General features: G+C 36.4%; 1 protein-coding gene across 5 annotated transcripts in view; it reads right to left on the bottom strand.

Annotated features, from left to right (window-relative positions):
- The window catches only part of TFEC (transcription factor EC), a 149,408-nt gene that overhangs the window by 70,889 nt on the left and 55,467 nt on the right, over positions 1-23,052 (bottom strand). Inside the window, exon 1 of one of the 5 annotated variants that reach the window (XM_037836337.1) lies at positions 4,840-4,954. The exons of the other annotated variants lie outside the window; for them this stretch is intronic. The gene's annotated coding sequence lies outside the window, so the exon portion shown is untranslated. Of the gene's footprint in view, positions 1-4,839; positions 4,955-23,052 lie in introns of those variants that run through there. 5 annotated transcript variants of the gene reach the window in all.

The raw sequence follows: 23,052 nt of genomic DNA, 5'->3' as shown, positions 1-23,052 counted from the left end.
CGTTCAGGAGGACTGAATCCGAGAGAATTTAAAGACAACTTAGAAAAATCAGTGTTTCATGTGGCGACAAATAGGAATGCATGTCAATTCACTATGCATTTTGAGAAAATATGAGAAAATAGAGACGATCTGTGAAGAAACGGCAAATTAAGGGTTACTTCCCAAAATATGCACACAGTTGCTTCATTCACTACTTCTTTTTGCTCTGAGAGCTCTGTCCTAAAGCAAAGGCTATTTACATAGGGGAGGATATTGAAGAAAAAGTCAGATATTTAAGGCAGTAGTCTGTGGTTATGTTTAGTGCTCTGAAGATCTATCAGAAATGTGGGTTCCAGGGTGCCCTAAGAGGAAGGAGAGAAGTTCACCCTTTGGGCTATGGACTGGATTTCCAATCTAACAGTTCCCATATCCACCAGACCCTTTGTCCTTCACACTTAAGCCCCACCCCAGCCTCCACTAGATATTAATTCAACTTAAAGTTTTCGTGAAGGACACATACACACACATGCACACAGACTTATTCAAAGTCACATGGCAAGTTAATAGCATGCTAAAAATGCTGAACTGCTGACTTCCTATTTCATAGCTTGTTCTATCAGCACTAAACCAGCAACCACAAAGAAATCACTGAATCATTTGCAAATATTTGCTTTGTCCACTGGTTTGGGAGCTAATCACTTTTCAGTTTAAGTAGTTATTTCTACAGTGGAAAATTCCATGGTCCTTGCTCTTGGATCTTCTCCTGAAGTAGGTGCTATTACATTTTCAGCAAAGCATTTGCCCTCTATTCTTGCCAGAGTTATACCTAATTTACAAGGTATTACTCAGAGAACACCATACACACTCATCCCAGCTTTCTATAAGCAAATACAGGAGCACTCTATAGACTGAAATGTGTAACTTATGCCTCCAGTCTTTCATCCCTCCAATGTGTTTCCAAATGGACAGATCCAGAGAGAACCTACTAAAATATGATCAGATCAATCTACTCTTCTTCTTAAAACCATGCTACCCTTAAAAACACAGCTCTTCATGATCTGTCCCCTCCTTAATTCTCCAACTTTGCTTAATAGTATTCTCCATAATGGGCCCAATCTCTAATCAAAGATCCTGAGTGTGCCATGCTTTTCACAGTTCTGCACATGCTAGTCTTTTGGTCTAATGTCTTTCTCCCACCCTTTTCCTGCCTAGAGAATAGATAATTATCTCTTAAAATATACTTCAACCATTATCTCTATGAACCCTTCCCAAACTCAGACTCACAGAGCATTCATATAAACCTTTATTATAACACTTCTCACTACAATTAATTGCGGAAATGCCTGAACTGCTCATTGGTAGGCATCAGATCTTATACACCTTGCATTCCCAGGGCCTAGTGTAACACCCAGAGCACTCCTCTATTTATACACTTTCAACTTAACCAAAGTACATGTATAGGTACAAAGTTATTGATCAAGGGAAAATCACATATTCTTTCCCTTCTCCAGGGATGGTGACATCAGCCATCTCATTGGGCAGTTTTGCCTACTTGGTTGTTTAAGAATGGTGATGCCCAAATTTTTCCAAACATCAAGGTCACAGAAATGCTTGGTGGCCATCTCCCAGCCTAACCTCCACCCCCACCTCCTCTTCTATTGTGCAACAATGCTTCAGTCTGTTTCCATTCCACAATCTGAGGGAAACGTTAAGTCTAATGAAAAAGGCCTGAACAGAACTTAATCCCTGAGAACAAGCAGCCCCAGATACTAACCAAGGATCAAATGCCTCTTAGTCTAGGAAATCAGAGAAGTCCAGAATTTTACCAAAACTTAAAATCTGCTGGTGAAAACATTGCTGGTAAAACTTCTGTTGCAGCCCTCAGATGGCTCAAGAGATTCAGACCCATTTGAATCTGCACAAGATCAAAGGAAGCAAATGTCTTAGCTGTTGAGGAATTCCCTGTAGACACTGGCAGAGATCACTATCTCCCTAGACACATTTTCAGTGTAGTGTACTGGTCTAGAGTCTTGGGGTGGTGGGAGAAGATGCTTGATGGAATGTGTATCAACCAAGAGGGAAGAAAAAAGATAGAGCAAAATATCTGATTGAACAGATAGAAAGTCCCAATCACATTCTTATTTGGATAAAAATGTATCTAAGATAAGATGAACACCTTTCAGAATTTAATTTGTTCAAGTGCGTAGGAACTTCTGTACTGGACATATAATTGAAGAAAAAAAAAGAAATAAAAAAAGGAATGAAGGGAGGGAGAACGGGAGTCTCTGGCCCAGTGGAAGGAGCTAGAAAGTGAAGCAGGATCTACTTCAGAGAGGGAAGCTGAGGAGGAATGTCTCAGGAAAGGAAAGATGTGATTTGGAAATACTCTTCCATGGTAGCTGTTAGAAATGAACATAAGTGAGCAAGGAAATCTTTACAAAACTAGACCTGTATTTCTTTGACTCATTCCCTTCAATTGCATTTTTTTAGTTCTATTTTTTGAATTCTCAACTATTCTTTCACACCTGAAGAGATAAAAGAAACCAGCACACTAAGGGATCGTTAAGATCATTAAACAACCTCCAACTACTTCCGGATAGCAATTTAAAAATAAAAAATAAAGTCTTTTCCCTTACTGACCTATCCATTCTTAAAACTGGTCACCTGAGGAGATTGTACAACCTATTTCATTATTTCACTTAATCAATAATCCAGAGTCTCCCAAATTTCCTAATGTTTAACATAAACTACCTCTAATATACTCTTCTTCTTTTTTGTTGATGGATAAGTGGCCACGACTTTCTATACACCAATAAATACAATTTAATGATCTGTCATCAACTCAGCTCTTACAGTAATGGCCAACAAATTTTGATAAAGCTCCAGACACCCTGACTCCAACCCCTCAGATTCCTCAACTGGCATGTAATTCATAAGTCTATAAAATAAAGATTATTTTTGCACTTTAGTTTCTTGCTACTTATCTTTTCCTCCTTTACAAGGCTACTATTAGTCTCTCTCCTCATAGGTTATGTTTTTGCAGATGCTGACAAGCTATATTACTGATTTTCTCCCACATTCTCTGTACTATGCCTCACAGACTCTTCTCCATGCTCTTAATGAACGTCACCAGTAAAACCTGAGCAAAAGCATTAGATGTTTGTAAACATTGCTTCTCTAGATCTATTATCACTCCAATTCACAATCCAATTTTTACTGTAAAGAATTAAGTTTATGTAGACTCTGACAGGTATAACTAATTTCAGAAGTTTTATCTGTATAATGGCTTTATAAAGTATTGAATGATTGCATTGCACATTTACAATATATGTATTATTTTATCAAGATACATCATTATTCAATTTGAATCATATTTCATTTGTTTATTTGATTCCATTGCCTAAAAATATTTCTTTTTCTTTCAATTCCCATCTCCTTATTTCTCCTTTTACCTATACAACCATTATTTTCAAAATTATTTTTCACTTCCATTGTAGGAATACTATTTCTGAAAATTTCACCTATGCTAAAATTGTGCATCATCTTCAAATTTCTTGCAATTATTTGGACTTTTCACTGTAGCAGTTGTGCCACAGACATTAAAATTAAGCTTACTTTTAAGAAAATGTTTCTCCGCTTACTTCATTTTTGACATTGGCTCCAAGTTTCAGTTCAACAAAATGTACTTATACATTGAACTATTTTATTTCTTCAGAACAAAACTGAAAATTAAACCAAAAAATCAAACTCAAAGAAATAGACAACATGAGAATTATATGCTTCCATTTGCTATATAGCTAAAAAAGATTTTTTCATTCTCAAAATGGAAATCATAAAATTTTTCCTATTTAAGGTAGCTCCCATCATAAAAAGTAAAAGAGTTAATATTAATTTAAAACTACTTGAAAGTGGACAGATATACTCAGACTCATCTAAATTAGAAGTGAAGCAGAACTGTCTGAGTGTCTTTACAATAAACTCCACATTCTGTTTCACCATGTTTTGCTGACACAGTTTCTGAACAGAGAAGAATCATGAAGGTTATTTTAAAATCTCTTAACATGAAGTGAATTTTCTAATAAATTAATTACTAATAAACTATCCAGAATGAATAAAGATAACCTCAGGTTTATTTTTTCTCAAAACGTCTACTTCCAAAGAAGAATTCTGAGATGATATTGAAAGTTCATGGAATTATATATAACAAAATACACAGTTGTTAATGGATTGATAGACAATTTTCAAGTCCTTACTGCAACTATTCTAATTATTATAATTGAAAACTATTAATTTCAAAAGTTATTGCTTTGGGAAACTTGGTGTCTCCTAGACAAACTGTTTAAATCTTCATTAAAAGAAAAGAACACTTTTTAAACCCTGGAAAAAGAACACATACTAACATACTACTACTGTCCATTGCTATTTCTTCTATGAACAGTACTCGTATTTTCTTACCTTTAAAAAGCCAATAAAGTAGATACCGCTAGACTGTAAATAGAAATTAACATTTACTCATAAAATAGCATATACAATGCAATAAAATGTTAAAGCATGTTCCAATTTAGTAAATATCTAAGAATATTAAACTAGAAGAAATTGCTTTGGGTATCATGAATAGAAACAGCTATTTCTACATCTTGATTAAAATAAGACATTTATAGATAGTTTCAGATATATTTTATCCAAATTATAGCAAATCACAGCTTGACTACTCTAAAATCCTGGTATCTGCTCATCACACAAGAGGAAACCATAATTATAAGCAAGCCTACACAGCAAAAGTAAAACAGGTATAGATTAGACTTGTCTTCATATTTTGTTTAAAGCACAGAAAATTAACTTGCCAGTTTAGTTACCTACCGGCAATGACTGAATTCTATCAGTGTTACCGCCTCTACAAAACAGCACCAATTTATAGTCCCTGTTCCCATAACATAAGCACCATGCCAAAAGAGACAACCAAAGTCAAAGATGTTATCAGAAATAATGAAGAGTTTGGGCTAGTTGGAATCCACTTAGTTAAGGAAGAGAAAAGAGAAGTGGCTCTTTAGGGCATTTCCTGAACCCTGGCTGGAATTTCAGTTAAGGAAGAAGAAATGACACAGCAGTTTCAAGTAGGGGACTTCCTTTCTTTATCTGAAATATGCTACTAATTTGAGAAACAGAACTTCAACTAAACTACTCCACAGTGGTGTGGGCGCAGTTACAATTCTTGTTGATTCCATTATTATCCCACAATTAACATTTCTTCCCAGGATATACACAAGTGGTATATGATTGTTATCAACATGGACTAAGATCCCACTTTTACTGCAACGTATCAGGCTTCACAATTACCTTTCTTCAATAAAATGACCAGCACTTTTCAGTTTTAAAGAATTGTGGTTTTGTTTAAAATGCGAACAGATTTTGCGTCTTTCCTTACAGCCATCAAATGTCCCGTATTTCATGTAGTCTCATTTCCCTCACAAATTATTTTGTGCTCAAAGTGACTACAGGATAATTTTCATCTTATCCAAGAACATTTTATCTTCTCAAGTAGATGGAATATATGCAATTCATCTTATGAAGTTTCTAATTACTATTATTATCATTATTATTATTTGTATCCCAGTTTCATCTGTATTTTTAAGGGACATGAATACTGGTTACTCACTCACTGCCTTTACAAATGGAACTTCCAAAGAAGCCCCATTCCATATGTTAGTTATCTGCAGGAACTTTGAAAAAAGAATGATACAACTTTGTTCCCACACTATTATTTGTACTGTAAAAATCTGTATTCATTCAACAACTGTTATACCATTTGCTTATTTTACCTATATTTTTAAAAAATATAAAAGCACCATGTCCATGTTAATTACTAAACTTTCATAAACAGATTAAGTTCAAATTTCTCTTGCTTTTGTGTTTAAAAAAAGACAACATACAATCAAATTGATATTTATGTTTGTCATGGAATGGAGATTATGTTAAAATATCTTAGCATTTAATATTTTGCCTGAAGAAGAACTTCAAAACTATTCAATAGAAAAAAAAGTTATCTCATTATCAATCGCAAATTTTTGACATTTCTGACATTTTCACATGATGTTATCATACACATAAGTCTCTTAGAGTGATTGTAAAGGGTAAATGCTTGAATGATGTCATCAACATGTTAATGTAAGCACAAATATCCCCTGAAAAAGCCTCCCCAGAAATTTAACAAATAAAAGGACAGATCCCATTTGCTTAGAACTCTAGAGGACAGTGGAGGCTGGAGAAGGACTCCACAAATGCTGAATCAAAAAAACAGAAAAACCTCAGTTAGGAGAACTCCATCCCGGATGCCGGTGGGTTCTGTTCCCCTCCCCCTCCCCGGGTCCCACGCAGCTGGGGAGTCACACAGAGGCAGCACAGCCTGGCTCTGCCACCACAGACTGCACCTGTACAGCAACTCACAGCAGCGAGTTAGAACCCCACGTACGTTCATGCACAGGGACCTAAATCACAGAGATCCAGGGCAAGCTGCTGAGGAATGCTGTGTGCAAAAGTACCCCAGGGACAAAAAAAAAAAAGAGAGAGAAAGAGAGAGAGAGAGAGAGATTGCGATAGAAAGGCTCGTAAGAACTGTTGGGCCCTCACTCAGTCCAGTTTCTGTTGGCTGGACCCCACTAAAGGCAAAACAGACTTTTCTGAAGGGATCCACCTTTCTGCATTGACCCCATCTAGTTCTTGGGGGTGGGGAAGAAATCCGATGCAGAAAGCCACACAGAAAAAAAAAGAAAGGAAAAAAAAGAAAAAAAAACGGGGGCAGGGAGTAAACCACAACATGATCAAGTGAGTTTTTCCCAGGTATGCAAGGGTGATTCAACAAAGAAAATCAATTAATGTAATACACCACATTAACAAACAAGATACTATTTCACATCCACTAGAATAGCTACTGTTATAAAAAAAAAAAAAAAAAAAAAAAAAAAAAAACAGAAAATTACAAGTGTTGAAGAGGATGTAGAGAAATAGGAACACTCATTCATTGCCAGTGGGAATGGAAAATGGTGCAGCCACTGTGGAAAAGTTTGGTATTTCCTCAGGAAGCCAAGTATAGAATTACATATAACCCAGCAGTCCCACTACTAGATATATGCCCAGAAGAACTGAAAACAGGGTCTTGAATAGATATTTGCACACTGATGTACATAGAGGAATTATTCACACTTGCCGAAAGTTGGAAGCAACCCAAGTACCCATCAACTGATGAATGGATAAATCAAATGTGGTGTATATATACAATGGAATATTACTAGGCTATATAAAGGAATGAAGTCCTGATGCACACCACAATATGGATAAACCTTAAGGATGTTATGCTGAGCACAATAAGCCAGGCACAAAAGGACAAATATTGTATGATCTCACTGATATGAACTAATTATAATAAGCAAATTAATAGAGTTAGAATCTAGAGGATAGATTGGGAAGCAGGAGTTGATGCTTAATTTGCATAGCATTTCTATTTAGTTTGATTGTAAAGGTTTGGAAATGGATGGTGCTGATGGTAACACATGGTTGTGAGTATAATTAACAGCGCTGAATTATGTATGTGAATGTGGTTGAAAGGGAAAGTTTTGGGTCATGTATGTTACTAGATGGAGAGTTAGAAGATAAAACATGGGACTGTATAACACAGTGATCCCTGCTGTGGAAAATGGACTGGGGTTAACAGTACAAGTATAGGAATGTTCTTACATGAATTATAGCAAACATATGACACTAATTCAAGTTGTTAATAATTGGGGCTATATGGGAAAAAATACACCCTGATGTAGACTATGGACTATAGTTAATAGTACTATTTTAATATTCTTTCATCAATTGTAATAAAGGTACCATACTAATGCAAAGTGTCAATGATAGGAGGTTATATGGGAATGCTATATTTTCTATATGACTTCTCTGTAAACCTAAAACTTCTTCTTTAATTAAATATTAATAATAATTTTTTTAAAAACAGCATTATGCTGAGTGAAAGAAACCAGACACAAAGTACTACATATTATATGATTCCATTTATATAAACTGTATATATAAATAGATCTGTAGAGATAGACTTAGATTACTGGTTATGTAAGGCTGGGGAAGGATACAGGGATTGACTGCTAAGGGGTATGGGTTTTTCTTTTTGGAGTAATGAAAATGTTCTAACATTGATTGTGGTGAATACACAACTCTGTGAATATACTAAAAGCAATAGATTTCACTCTTTGGATGAATTGTATGGTATGTGAACATATCTTAACAAAGCTGCTTTAAAAACAGAGTAACAGTCGTTACCTTTGAGTAGTGGCCCAGTGGGATGGTTATGATTTTTTAAATTTTTGTTTATGCACAGCTTCTAAATATTATATAATAAACATGTGTTATTTGTAATAAGATATATCTTAATTCTAAAAACATTTTTTACTGCAGGACTTGGAGTGATAGCATTTTACTTGCCACAAAGTAATTTTACCACAAATTATCTGCTTCCCAATGACATGAGTAAAGGAGACCTTGAAGATAACTGACCCTAAGTTAAGTCCTTCCTTTTTGCCATTACCTGGTTGATGTTTATAGACTCTCTGCAGGAAGTATTTTTGTTAATTAATTACACGACAAAGAAAAAGGAAAGTCATCTTTTTCATGATTCATCAATGTGCCAGTTTGGATGTATTATGTCCCCAAAATGCCATGTTCTTTGATGCAATCTTGTGGTGGCAGATGTATTTAGTCTTGATTATGTTGGAATCCTTTGGACTAGGTTGTTTCCATGGAGATGTGACGCACCCAACTGTAGGTGATACCTCTGATTGGATTATTTCCATGGAGGTGTGGCCCCACGCATTCAGCGTGGGTCTTAATTAAATCACTGGAGCTCTATAAGAGCTCAGGCAGAAGGAGCTCAGTTCTACCACTAAGAAAGACATTTTGGAGATGGCCATCAAAAGCAGGCTTTTGCTGACACTTTGCTCCAGAGAAGCTAAGAAAGGACAAAACACCCCAAGAGCAACATTTTGAAGAACACACTGGAGCTGAGAGAAAGGCTGGAAGACATCCCAGGATCAGCAGATGCAGCCACGTGCCTTCCGAGCTAACAGGCTTTCCAGACACCACTGGCCTTCCTTTGGTGAAGGTATACTTGTGTTGATGCCTTAATTTGGACATTTTCATGGCCTTCAGACTGTAAATTTTTAACCAAATAAACCCCCTTTATAAAAGCCAGTCCGTTTCTGGTATTTGCCTAATGACAGCATTAGCAAACCAGATCAATAAATGTCTATGAGGACGCATTCTCACTACTCACATTCAAACAGTCATCAAGTCCTGGTAACTCTCCATCTAAAATTCTCACAAAGAAGAAATATGTCAGAGTTTAGGAGCATGAACTCAGGAGTCAGAATGCTCTGGTTCAAATCTGTGCTCTGCTTTTTCCTAGCTGTCACATTGCTTAAAGTACTTAATCTCTTTGCCTGTTTTCTCATCTATAAAATAGGTATAATAATATTGCCTACAGATAGACCATGGTGAGGATTAAACTATTTAGTAAAAGTAGAGTGTTTAATCGTGCCAAGCACACAGTAAGAGCTTTAGCTCTCTTCCCCTTTTTCTTCATTGTCTCTGTCAATTCCTTTATACTGCCCCATCACTTCCCACCCTCCACCACATCTACCCACTGCCAGCATCTGTACCCAAATACTCTGCTTTCCCAACTGTTATTCTAGATGAATTATATTGTTTCTTATCTAAAGAAAAGCTCTCCCACTTGTCTGCTGGACTCTAGTCACCTCACCTACCCAAAGACATCACTCCAGCAATTTCCCCTTCTCTTGCCTAAAACCTCAACATTAAGTGTTGACTCTCCACTAGATGATCATTCCCATCAGAATACAAACATGTTCTTTCTCCCATATAAAGAGGAAAAAAAAAAAACCCTTCTCTTGACACTACTTCTCCCACTAGATGTCACTGCATTTATTTGCTCCCTTTGTAGAAAAACTCAAAAGAGCTGTCAGTTCTCACAGTCCATCAACTCCTTTATTTCCATTATCCCTTAAACTCACTCCAGTCAGGTGTTTTGCTCTAGCCAGCACACCAGAACTGCCCTTGTCAGTGTCACCAATGACCTCTATCTTGTCAATCAAATAGTAAGTTCTTAGTCTTCAACTTACTTGTCCTATCAGAAACATATGTTTAATAATTCCCTTCTCCTTTGATGCCCTTTCTTCATTGGTTTTCAGGACACCATGGACTCTCAGATTTCACCTATCTCACTGGGTGTTCCTTCTCACAATCGTTTGCTGTTTCTTCTTCTTTCCCTTGACTTATTAATCCTGTAGTGCCCTAGGGCTCAGAAAATGGTTTTTGTCCCTTTCCTAGCTACATTCACTGCCTTGGTGAACTCATTTACTTTCATGACTTTATGTCATCCGTAGGCTAATAACTTTCACAGTTAAATTTCCATGCTTTACCCTTCTCCTAAATTCCATTCTCATATCCCACTGCTTTCTCTATATTTAATCTTCATGTGTAACAGACAATCCAATTCTTCCTTTCTAACCATGTACCACTTACAACTTTCCCCAACTAAGTTTATGGTAACTCCATCCCTCCAGTTGCTCAGGTTCAAAATCTTGAGGTCAACCTTGACTCCTCTCCTTCCCTCATACCCCACAACCTATCCACCAGTAATTCCTGTCGGCTCTACCGTCAAAGTATATTCAGAATCTGTCTGCTGCAACAACATCCATTGATCCTATTCTGGTTAAAGCCAACCTCATCTCTCACCTGATGCCTTCAAAGGCCTTCTAACTGCTCTCCCTCTTTCTTCCCTTGCTACCTACCCTCACATATACAGTGTATTCTCAAGTATCCAAAGTGATTCTTTCAAAACCTAAAGGTGATCATGTCTCTCATGTTCAAACTCTCTCACAACATCCTTCTCCACTCAGAGTAAAAACTAAAGCCCTTCAAATCCCTTAAAATGGACTCGCAGTCCTAAGTAACCCCCAAGTTACCTTTACACTATGGTCTAATGGCTGTTATTAGCATATACAAGGTCATTCCTTGTTTGGAATGTTCTAGTCCCAGTATCTGTATGGCTAAAACCTATAACTCTCTAAAATTTATTAAATCTCAATTTCTCAATAAAGTTTCTCCTCACCAGTCTGAAATTTCATCTTCTTCTCATGTACCCCATCTGCCCTCACTGGCACATTTTATCCTCCTCACCCTGTGCTATTTTTTTTTTTCATAGATCCTATTATATATTATGTTTATTAGTGTTTTTTGACTTTATACCAGAAAATCACAAAGACAAGGAACCCTGCCTGTTTTGATCATTAACATATCCCAAGCACTTACAAAACAGTGGCATACAGATGCTACTCAGTGCTTGTTTGATGAATGAATGAATCAAAGCATGAAATATAGTAGTTTCCCAACTGATCTTGTTTTGTTAAATTTATTTCCCTCCAGTCATTTCCTGGTCACCCTGCTTCAGATTTATCTTTTTTGAATCACAGATTTGATTGTTTTATTCTACAATAGGTAACCATCAGAAACCTCCCACTGCCTAAACCGTGATTCTAAATTCTCTAGAAGAGCTTATAAACGTCTTCAAAACCAAATTTGAGTCTGGATTTCAAACTTCATCAAAACCATCTACCCTTCCTTTTACTTAGAGTGTCCTTGTGCTACTCTCTCCTTTCTTCAAAGTTAAGATCACATGTGATTTCCTCTCTGTAGGCTTTCCTTGAAAGATTCAGAGTCAAATGTGACACTGTGTGTGTGTTGTGGGGTGGGGATAAGAGATAGAGAGAGAGAGAGAGAGAGAAACAATTGTACTTTGCAAAGCTTTCTATTAATACTAATGTAAATATCTCATAACCTGATATAAACACATAAATTCAGTGTAATAGGCACCAAAATTCTATTTATGTTTGATTGGGTGACTTCATTAATTTTTATTAAGAAGAATAAATTAAAGAGAATGACCAAAATTTTTTGAAAATAAGGAATTGTGAGGAAAGATTTAAACAATATCTTAAACACACTATAAATCCACACTAATTAAAACAGCTTTCTACTGATGTATAAACAGAAAATATTCAAACTTTCTGAATATACCAAAATTTTGTAATATGTTGATGGTGGTATTTCACATCCATAGGAAAGAGATGTATTACTCAATAAATAATTTTAGGACAAGTGACTAATTATTTGTTTAAAGGGAGATGGAGAGAGATCCATACCAATACCATATCAAAAAATTAATATCAAAAATCTTAAAATATGAAGTTTTTAAAACATCAAGAAAAAAATGTGTGACTATTTTTTAACCCATATGCTGGGATTGACTCATGCCCCCAACAAAAGGCATATTCACGTTCTAATCCCTAGCCCCGTGGGTGTGACCCATTTGTAAATAGGACTTTTTAAGATGTTATTATCTAAGGTGTGCCCAAAGTGTATGAGTGCAGACCTTAATCCAATTGGCTGAAATTTTTATAAGCAAAGGAGATTTGACAAAAAAGTGAAGCCATGGGGAGTACCAAGATGCTGGAAGTCAATGGAACCCAGAAAAGAAAGAAGATGCCACCATGTGCATTGCCATGAGATGGAAAAACCAATGACCAGGATAGCCAGCTGCCAGCCACAGAACGCCACAGCCTTCAAGGAGAAAGCATTGCCTTGCTGACACCTCAATTTTGGACTTCTCCTAAAACAAGGAGCCAAGAAGTCCCCTTTGTTAAAGCGAACTCATTGTATGGTATTTGTTTTAGAAGCTAGGAAACTAAGACACCAAAAAAATGGAGGGGAAAACAAAACAGCAAACAAAAAAAAGGCTAGCGTATTTGTCCCCATAATCATTGAAACTTCCCTATGAGAACAGTTTTTGTTTGTTTGTTTGTTTCTAAGTTGGAAGAAAAAGCTGGGAAAATACTTTTATCCCCAAAGCTCTAAAACATAGCAAAATTCTTACACTATATTATAGAGTTTTAATTGTCTTCTTACCTGAAAATGTGTTTATTGCTGGTATGAAAGTCTACCATAGATCAGGCACTAAGTATACAAAGACAAACAGTCATGGCCCTTATGCTCAAGGAAATTAAAATCGAATATATTTCAGAAGATAAATTACCCATTGTTTAAATTAGTTAGTAAAGACAAACTATATGTTTAATGGGATAATCTATAAACAAAAATGATGTCAGGAATAAAATTATTTGTTTGCCTTTCACTTTCAGGAAGGCATAAGATACTGAAATGAGAAATTATCATGAAAGTAGAGATTGTTTGGTTTCCAAAATCAAATATATTGTTGGTCACTGAGAAAACAATAATAAATAATGTTTAAGTTAAAAATATTAATAAATCACACAGGAAAAATTGTTGCTTGCTAAATGGCAGCTAATGTACTTTTGGAAATAGTGGACTCAGCAAACAGTTCTCCAAGTAAGTAAAAAGCAAAAGAAAAGACAGCATATTAGCCCTTCAAAAAGGACAAACAATATATTCATTGGTATTTTGGATTCCTTACATAGACGTTTGAAAAATAAAAGGTTATTGGTAAAAATCCTTTCAATGGCAATTGATTTTGCACATACACACCTGCGATATTGAAAGTCTTTATGCCTCTTTTCTTGTCAGCTGAATTAAAGGCAATCATTTATTTATGAAAAGCTTCCAATCTGATAAATACTGAAGAAATCTACCTTCTTTCTTAAAAAGCTAAACCAAAGGAAAATATATATATATCAGTATTAACTATTTTAATACATTCGTAAAGAAAGTCCAGAATTAAATATTACCACAAAAATCAAGCAAACAAAATGGTATATGAGTCTATAGAACTGGAATTTATATGTTTCTCATGAATAAGGATGGTATTTTTAGAGAGATTAATATTATAAAATTCACTAGGCAAGTACTTGGTTTGGATATTCAAAAGCTTGATTTCATTACCAGATTTGGGAAGTGCAGAAGATAGAAAGTGAAGGTTCCCTGTTTTAACTTGGTAATACCAGTCTTGGACAGGACAGCACCTTAAGGCAAACACATATCAAATTTGTTCTTAGATTCCAATATCATTTAAGAATTGACACCACCTAACTATTACATCACTCTAAAATACTAAAACTGAAACTAATCTAGACTTTTACTATTTCACTAGTGCATTAGCAAGCTTAATATTTGGGAACTTTAAATTTTTTCAAAAACTTCATTCAAGTGTTATTCTATTGAAGGTACTTAACAAGAAAGTATGTCAGGCGTGAGTGCTGTGGGACAAATGGAGCAAGTGTAGATGTGTGCATCCTTATACAATGCCAATGGCAGGACTTTTCCAATTGTAAAATGCTTATTATCTACCTCAATGACCTTCAGAAACATCAACTCAACAATCCTTCACAAGTGTCAGCAAAAATGCATACACTTATCATTACTCCATGAGAAAATGGGTAAATGCAAACGAGAGAATTAAAGTTCTCCAAGTTTTTCTTTCCCCAGCAACTCTGTTTTGAATAACAAAGAGTCTCTAGGTTCTTTTACAAGGCATTAAAATAATCTAATTTGTTTATGATGCCAAAGGCTTTGAATTTTCTCTACAGTTCATGTTTAATCTTGGTGCACGCTAGAGTACTAAATAAAAAGCCAGCCCTTTTGAAAATTATGAAGTAGCCAAACTTTACCTTAAATGTGCAATTTCTGTGTCCTTTTTCCTTTTGCCAGACAGGCACCATGATCTCTTATCCTTTCCCCACTTTTACTACTGTCTAAAACTATTTTAGAAAATACTCTAATTCATTATGCTCTTTATACACTAAGGTATAAATGACGAATGAGACTTAAAATATTCTCTTTCCCAAAGGCATTTGCATTCAGAAGGTAACAGATCCTTAAGGGAAAGAAGGGAAGTTGTACATTAGTAAAATTGTAGAAATCAAGCAGATTCCATGGGTGTTTTTATTTAATATGCACACTATTGTGCCCAGACTGGACAATATATTATATATAAAATAAATACAATTACAAAGCTTCTTCCTTTGTAATGTTATAATGTTCTTAATGAAGAGGAATCTCCAATGATTGACACTGCAGCTCCCTAGAGATTAAAAAAAAATGGCAGGCCTTCCATAGTCTGCCAAAACTGTACAGTTGCTCAAACAGAGTAAGTGAAGACATGCTATCTTAACAACTGCAAAACACACAGTGGCTTAAAAAAACACTCTACAGGTCCAGTGTGGATTGGTGGGGAAGCTCTGCTCTACACAGTTTCTCAGTGACTCAGGATGAGGGACGCTCCATCTCTGTACATGCTTTCAGTACCAAGGAGGTAGTATTGGGGAATCAGCCACAGGCTCTTAACGCTCTGCAGAAAGTGACGCTCTTCACTGCTCATCATAAATTTGCCAAAGAAGCCAATGGTCAGGCTTAACTTTGAAAGAAATCAACCAATAAACCCTCCATGTGCCCAGAAGAGAGGAAAAAGAGAAAAATTTTTATTAGGATTAGTGATGGTGACATTAAAAGTGGAGTAGCTTTTAATATATCTACTTTTCCCAGGAAACCACTGTTACAAAGATTAGGTCTTCTATGAAGTCATATGGGAAATAAATTCAGTCCATCAAATAATAAGTTATCAGTACTATTCTTAATCATTTCACTGTAAACACAAAATAGATGAGGAAAGAGGGACAGGAAGGGTGGTGAGGAAGCAGACAGATAGATGAAGATGATAATGATGTTGATAATCACGATTTGGGGAGAAAGGTCTAAAAAAAATACAACGTGTATATGAGTATTATGACTTTTGTTTTTAAGATTTATGGTAAAAACACCTTCCAGTATCTATCTGCAAGGAAGAAATTATCACTTTTCAGAAGGACATACAAATATGAGATAAACATTTAATAAATTCTAATTTTGCTATAAATAAACCAAGTGTTTTGGAGGAAACTAGAATAATTATATCTGATATATAATGCCTAAATCAATTAAAATATCTAGCCACTAAGGTCATGGCCAATGAAAACTGTCCTACACTTTCAAACCACTTTCCCACCCTACCATTGCTAAGTGGGTCACACTGATGTGGTTTAACGTAGATTTGCCATATTCCAGGCACGGTCTCTGCATTTCTGACTGTTGTGATTCTTAGGCCAAATAGTAAAGTATTAGCATTGAATTATTCTCTTTTATTTTGACAGAGTTCAAAGAGCAAGATAAATTAGATACACTGTCATGGCTTAGGAAATTTAAAGTAGAGTATGTTCTTGTTAGGTGGACGTTTCCCTCAAGGAAATGTTAAAATTTAATTTCCCAGGATACTTAGCTCATGTGGTGTGGGTATCTATCTCCTGTCATGACACGGAAATGAAAAGGATCTGTTAAGTACGGGTAGATATAGGTAGCAAAATGTTTGCTAACTGAAACATGTATCAAAATGTAAATAATTGGGTATGTTAAGTTAGCATGTTAACATTTTAATTATACTGAATGTAAGCTATGCAAGTTGCCTTATCTTTCAATATAATATAATATATATACATATGTTTACATATATATATTACATTTTCCAGATGATAATATTTTGCTGCTATCAACCAGTGAGAAAAAGGAAGAAAGAATAAAAAGAAAAAAGAAGTGAATGAAAATGCTAGGGTGTCGTAGGCCAATTATTACAAAACATAAGCAACTTTATTCAAAGACCAACTCCAGATTCGAGTAATTTGGGGCATGTATGTTATGTGTTAGGGATTGTGCTCCGCGATGCATATGTTACTGCATACATTACAGAATGCAGTGATTTTAAAAATATCAGATAACACACTAGAAATTTTAAGGTTAGAATATTGGAAAATTCAACCCCTTGAGAAATTCCTACATTAAATAAGAAAGGGAGACCTGGTTATTAGCAGTGACCATTTTGGTATCTCTGAAGAGCTATGAGAGGGAAAGGTGTGCTTAGACATGACTCTTTTCTCCATACTCACATACACACATACACACAAACAATATGGCTGATGGTTAGTCTAACCCCACAAGGTGAGAGCTGCCTGCAAGGGACAAGAGAGAGACTATTCACATACATGTGCATCTCACACAATCTGCAGACCTCTAACTGTTCTCCTTCTGCTGGTGATCTGATATAAAGCCATAAAGCAAGTATTAGACAAAAACAACAGGTGTGACAGAGAAGGAACTATAGTAGAAACAGTGTCTAATAACCTTAATTTAAAAGGAAAAAAAAAAAAAAAACAAGTAAAAAGTACCAGGTACAAAAGTTAGATTTTAGATGTCTATGTTAACAATTCACAGCATATAGGTGGCAAAGTGAAAATGACATTTTAGCACAAGATGCATGCAATCCCACAGGTATCACTACAAGTTGGTAGAATGGCATTCATATCCAGAAGAGAGCAACAGAACATCCTCGGCTTTATAAGAAATTTAATACAGCTTAAGTGTTACCAGGATCACATTGCATGTGAAGAGCAAACAGCTAAATGGGTTATGTAGGCTCATGGAAATACCCACAGTGTAGATGACTTTGAATCAGATCTTGATAAAAAGAGTAAAAGTCATGTGTGAATTAAAGGCTACCACATGTCGTGGGTGAGTTCTGGGTTATTTATCTAATATTATTTAATTCCAAATATTGAACATTAAGTTGAAAAGGGAATTTCTTTGTCAAAGTAGACAAGTTTAAGTTCATTATTAATTTGTTAATACTTCATCCCTATATGAACATTAAATTTAACTTTGGACATAATAAATAATATACAAGGGCTTTCTAGTGAAATAATTGCCACAATATTATTTGGAAGCTAGAACTAAAGGTTTAAAAAATTGAACATGCATGAATCCAACAGAATGCAGCATTCATTCAGGAGTCAGGCAGAGACAAAGAGGAAAATGAATACGTCAACAGCAATTGCTAAGTCAATATGACTCTAAATGCCATTAATAAGTCTCATTAATTCAATGGAGAAATTCCTCAATAAACTTCAAAATTATACATTTAAATAACAAATTTGGACTCCACTTTAAGGTAATGGTTGATATTTTCCAGAAATCTGTAATAAACTTGCTTTATATTGTGAAAGTTGACTATAATGTGTGAGAGAACAGATCAAAATACATGCACTTTTGTTGCAAAAACTTGAATCTTTTTACTAGTCAACTCAAACTGCCTTGACTTCTCATGTTTATGCAAAACATTTTTTTTTTTTGGAGAAAAAATGAGAGGTACTGTAACATCAGAGGAAATCATCAAAGAACTAGTGGCAACATCTTAAGACTTATCAAAGCAGTGAGGGAATGCATTAAAGCAACAATATCTGAAGCTTACATGTGATGGGACTACTAAATTTTGTAGTGTATCTTATGAACATATGTGGATATAATGATTTTTCTGTAAGAATACTCTGTTCTGAAGGACTTTTTTCTGAGTACGAGAAAACTATTCTCTCAAGACAATTCAGAAAAAAAAACACCAATATTTCATTAATAATAGATGCCTCACACTTTATAAACCAAAGTTTCTGAAAAACTATATGCACTATAAGTGAAGGTTGTACAGAGGGGAATAAGCTTATGAATGAAAAAATCATTTAAAATATTCCTCATCAAATTCTTATAAGAAAATGGTGGACTCAAACATGAATTGTTAAAACTTGGGCATACTCCCCACTACGTGGGACCTGACTCCCAGGGGTGTAAATCTCCCTGGCAACGCAGAGTTTGACTCCCGGGGATGAATGTGGACCCGGCATCGTGGGACTGAGAGTATCTTCTTGACCAAAAGGGGGACGCAAAATGAGACGAAATAGTTTCAGTGGCTGAGAGATTCCAAATGGAGTCGAGAGGTCACTCTGGTGGACATTCTTATGCACTATATAGATAACACCTCTTAGGCTTTAATGTATTGGAATAGCTAGAAGTAAATACCTGAAACTACCAAACTCCAACCCAGCAGTCTGGACTCCTGAAGATAATTATATAATAATGTAGATTACAAGGGGTGACAGTGTGATTGTGAAGACCCTGTGGATCACACCCCCTTTATCTAGTGTATGGATGAGTGGAGGAATGGGGATAAAAACTAAAGGACAAATGGGGTGGGATGTGGGGATGATTTGGGTGTTCTTTTTTCACTTTTATTTTTTATTCTTGTTCTGGTTCTTTCTGATGTAAGGAAAATGTTCAGAGATAGATTGTGGTGATGAACGCATAACTATGTTATCATACTGTGGACAGTGGATTGTATATCATGGATGATTGTATGGTGTGTGAATGTATTTCAATAAAACTGAATTTAATAAAAAAAAAAAACTTGGGCATAGTATATAAGGATTAAAGAAAAAATAAGGGGTTCTCATCTTGCAAATCTTGCTCACAAGCTATGATCAAATTTGAGATGTCTATTTACATTTATCAATGTGTTAAACATAAACCATTCATTATTCTCAAAGTAAATATATTAAAAAATATAGCTTTACCCGCAAATCATAGTTAGGAAGAAAAAGAAGACCTATATGAAAACACACGTCTAAGTATTTAACAGAGTGTGACTATTTGAGATGGTGCTACACAGAATTCACTCATCCAGTGACAATAGGTTAAATCATAACAGTGACCAATCCAAGGTCAACTTCTTGTGACTATTTGGTCTAGTTGGAGGTCACAAAATGAACCAAACACTATTGAAGTCTTTGGTTATTGGGGGTGGATTATATGGGTAGGAAGAGCAATGCTAGGAAGGACAGTTCTTCTGGGTGCTTTTTGGAGCCTTTCTGTGAACAAAGACTACAAAGTCTACTAGTCTCCAGTTTATGGGGCTCTCAGCTGCCACATAAGGTTTGGTTGTTTCTTCAAAAATAAAAAGGCTATCTATAATCTCTAAAATTATATCATCCAAATTTGTGGCAGATTTAGAATCTATGTCTTCCTAAGTGAAAACATGCAGTTTTACTAATTTTTGAACTTGGGCCTGTGAATATTAAACACAGAAGTGGCTTGGCCCAAAGAAGACAGCAGTAGAATTCATTAAATATTTCTAAAATCCTCAAATGCATTTTCACCATCATAGCCAAAGCAAGTCATCTGGGCTACCAGATAGCCCGATAATGTGTTACCACCTTCTAACAGACATTTTCAGGTTTTTATACCAAATATATTTAATAAGATCAGGGAGGAACCATTTGTCCTGAATTAGTAATAAGAGCATAGTTCTTTATATTCAATACAAGAGATTTACTACATGCTCTGAATATAAAAATTTAACTTATTGGGAATATTCTTTCATTTCACAGAGTTACAGTCACTAAGAATAGATATAACTAACTTACACTTACCTTGTTACCAGATCTTACTCAGAATGTTTGTAAGTTTATTTTCTTCTGATTACTATATTTGCAAAATAATCTCCAATTTCCTTAGTTCTTGTTTTCTCTTCAGTTTTTGGAGCAAACAACTATTTGGGAAGCATATTTAAGATTTTAAATGCTAAGTAATAAAATGAATTACTGATAGTTTTTAAACAGCTGCATGCAGAACATTATTCTCCTTCAGGATTTTGACCACCTTCTCCTGCAGACTTCAGGCAGCTGGCAGTTGCTTGGTCCCAGATTTCATGCATTATTGATTTAGTTCTTCCCCAAATTGCTGATAGATACTATTATTTATTATCTACATTTTCCAGACTATGAAACGTTTTTGTGTGTCAGGTGCTTTCCCAGGCCTCATGCAGAAGAATGTGGGGTGTGAGAGGGAAGGCATAGCAAAGTTCCAGGCCCTGAGGAACTGTGAAGATGGAGCTGCCATTTCTTGAAATGGGGCATCTGCCAGAGCAATCAGGACGTGTTAGATTTCAGATGTCCATTGGATAACCTAGTGCAAACATGCAAGATCTCCTCCGGTACACAAATGGTAGGACTGGCCAAGCAAGGGAAGGGCATTTAAAGTTCAAAAGAAGGGAAGCCAGAAGAGTGGACACAGATGCTGAAGACCAGGAAAAGTGCCTATGAGAATTTTTTGTTCTCTTCTGATTGCGTAGTTTCTCAGTGAAATAGAAAGTAAGAGTTGGGGGAGATTGAGAACCTAAGATGGTGGCTAGGAGAGACAGGCCAAAAAAACACCTCTGTGAAAAATACTAGATAGAGGCCAGAAAGTGACCCAGAACACCAGTTCCAGTGATGCACCAGCTCGACAAGGTCTGCTAAACCCACAGGGACCATGGACTTGGTGAAACCAGGAATCTGCATTCTGAAATGAGTGAGTGAGCTGGCTGAATGTCTGGCAGCCATGCTGTGGTGTGGGGAAATGGGGGGTTGGCATTTGGAGGTAGACTAGATCTTTTTTAAAAAAAACTCAAAAGCGGCTGCAGATATGGCAGCAAGAACAGTATAGTGAAGCGTGGCAGGAAAGGGCTGTGTGAATGCTTCAATATCTAGCATGGAAGATAGTCTTTCACGCACCCACTGCACCCACTGCTAGTTGTCTTGGAGTGAGGAGGGCAGAAGTGAGCCAAAAGGGGAAAAAAACCACGCTCCCTGCAGCCATCTTCCCGGCGGGCTGGGAACGCTCCTGCCCAGTGCCGGAGCCACAGCCCAGAGACACACCAAGGGACCCAGTGTGACAGGAAGTGTTTCTGGCAAAACTGCGCACATGCCACAATGTCAGGCATGGACAATAGCCTTTCGCTCACCCCCAGCTAATTGTCCCAGAGCTGGGAAGGTGGAGCTGGGTGAAAAGGGGGAAATTAACATGCCCTATTCAGCCACCTTTACAGCAGGCTGGGAATGCCCCTGCATGGCCCGGCGACCCAGGGCTTCCCATGAGGGATGGTGCACACTTGTGATGTAGCACAGCCTTCCCTCAGCAGAGGCCCTAGAAGGGCACAGCTGGGAAGAGGAACACACCCGGAAATCTCACGGACCCTATGCCAATACCGAGGACTTGTGGGTCAGCGGCAGAGAAAATCTGTGGAGAGACTGAAATGAAGGTTTATGCTCTTGCAACAGCCTTAAATCTCCAGAAACACCTGGGAGGTTTCATTATTAAAGCTGCCCTCCCTCCCTAACCGCTCAGACACACGCCCCACATTCAGGGCAGACAGCACCAAAAACACACCCAAACTTGGTGCACCAATTGGACCCCACAAGAACCAGACCCCCACACACCATAAAGATAAAGTTGGGGAGAATTGACTTGAGGGGAATAGGTGATTCACGGATGCCATCTGCTGGTTAGATAGAGAAAGTGTATGCCAACAAGCTGTAGATCTGACAAATTAGAGATTGGTGTCTGAATAATCCTTCATATCCTCAAAGAATCCTATCAAGAAAAGCAAATGCTAAGAGGCAAAAAAAACAACAGAAAATTTTAAAGCATATGAAAAAACCAGACAATATGGATAACCCAAACCCAAACACCCAAATCAAAAGATCACAGGAGACACAGTACTTGGAGCAATTAATCAAAGAACTAAAGACAAACAACAAGAGCATGGCACAGGATATAAAGGACATGAAGAAGACCCTAGAAGAGCATAAAGAAGAAATTGCAAGAGTAAATAAAAAAAGATGATCTTATGGAAATAAAAGAAACTGTTTACCAAATTAAAAAGATTCTGGACGCTTATAGTACAAGACTAAAGAAAGCTGAACAACAATTCAGTGACCTCAAGAACCACAGAATGGAAAATGAAAGAACAAAAGAAAGAATGGGGAAAAAATTGAAAAAATTGAAACAGATCTCAGGGATATCATAGATAATATAAAACATCCACATATAAGACTCATTGGTGTCCCAGAAGGGGAAGAGAAGGGTAAAGGTCTAGAAAGAGTAGTCAAAGAAATTGTTGGGGAAAACTTCCCAAACCTTCTACACAATATAAATACACAAAGCATAAATGCCCAGCAAACTCCAAATAGAATAAATCCAAATAAACCCACTCCAAGACATTTTCTGATCAGACTCTCAAATACTGAAGAGAAGGAGCAAGTTCTGAAAGCAGCAAGAGAAAAGCAATTCACCACATACAAAGGA

This window comes from Choloepus didactylus, chromosome 5, assembly GCF_015220235.1.
Source record: "Choloepus didactylus isolate mChoDid1 chromosome 5, mChoDid1.pri, whole genome shotgun sequence".
Lineage (NCBI taxonomy): Eukaryota > Metazoa > Chordata > Mammalia > Pilosa > Megalonychidae > Choloepus > Choloepus didactylus.
This window is presented reverse-complemented; position numbering and strand designations above follow the sequence as displayed.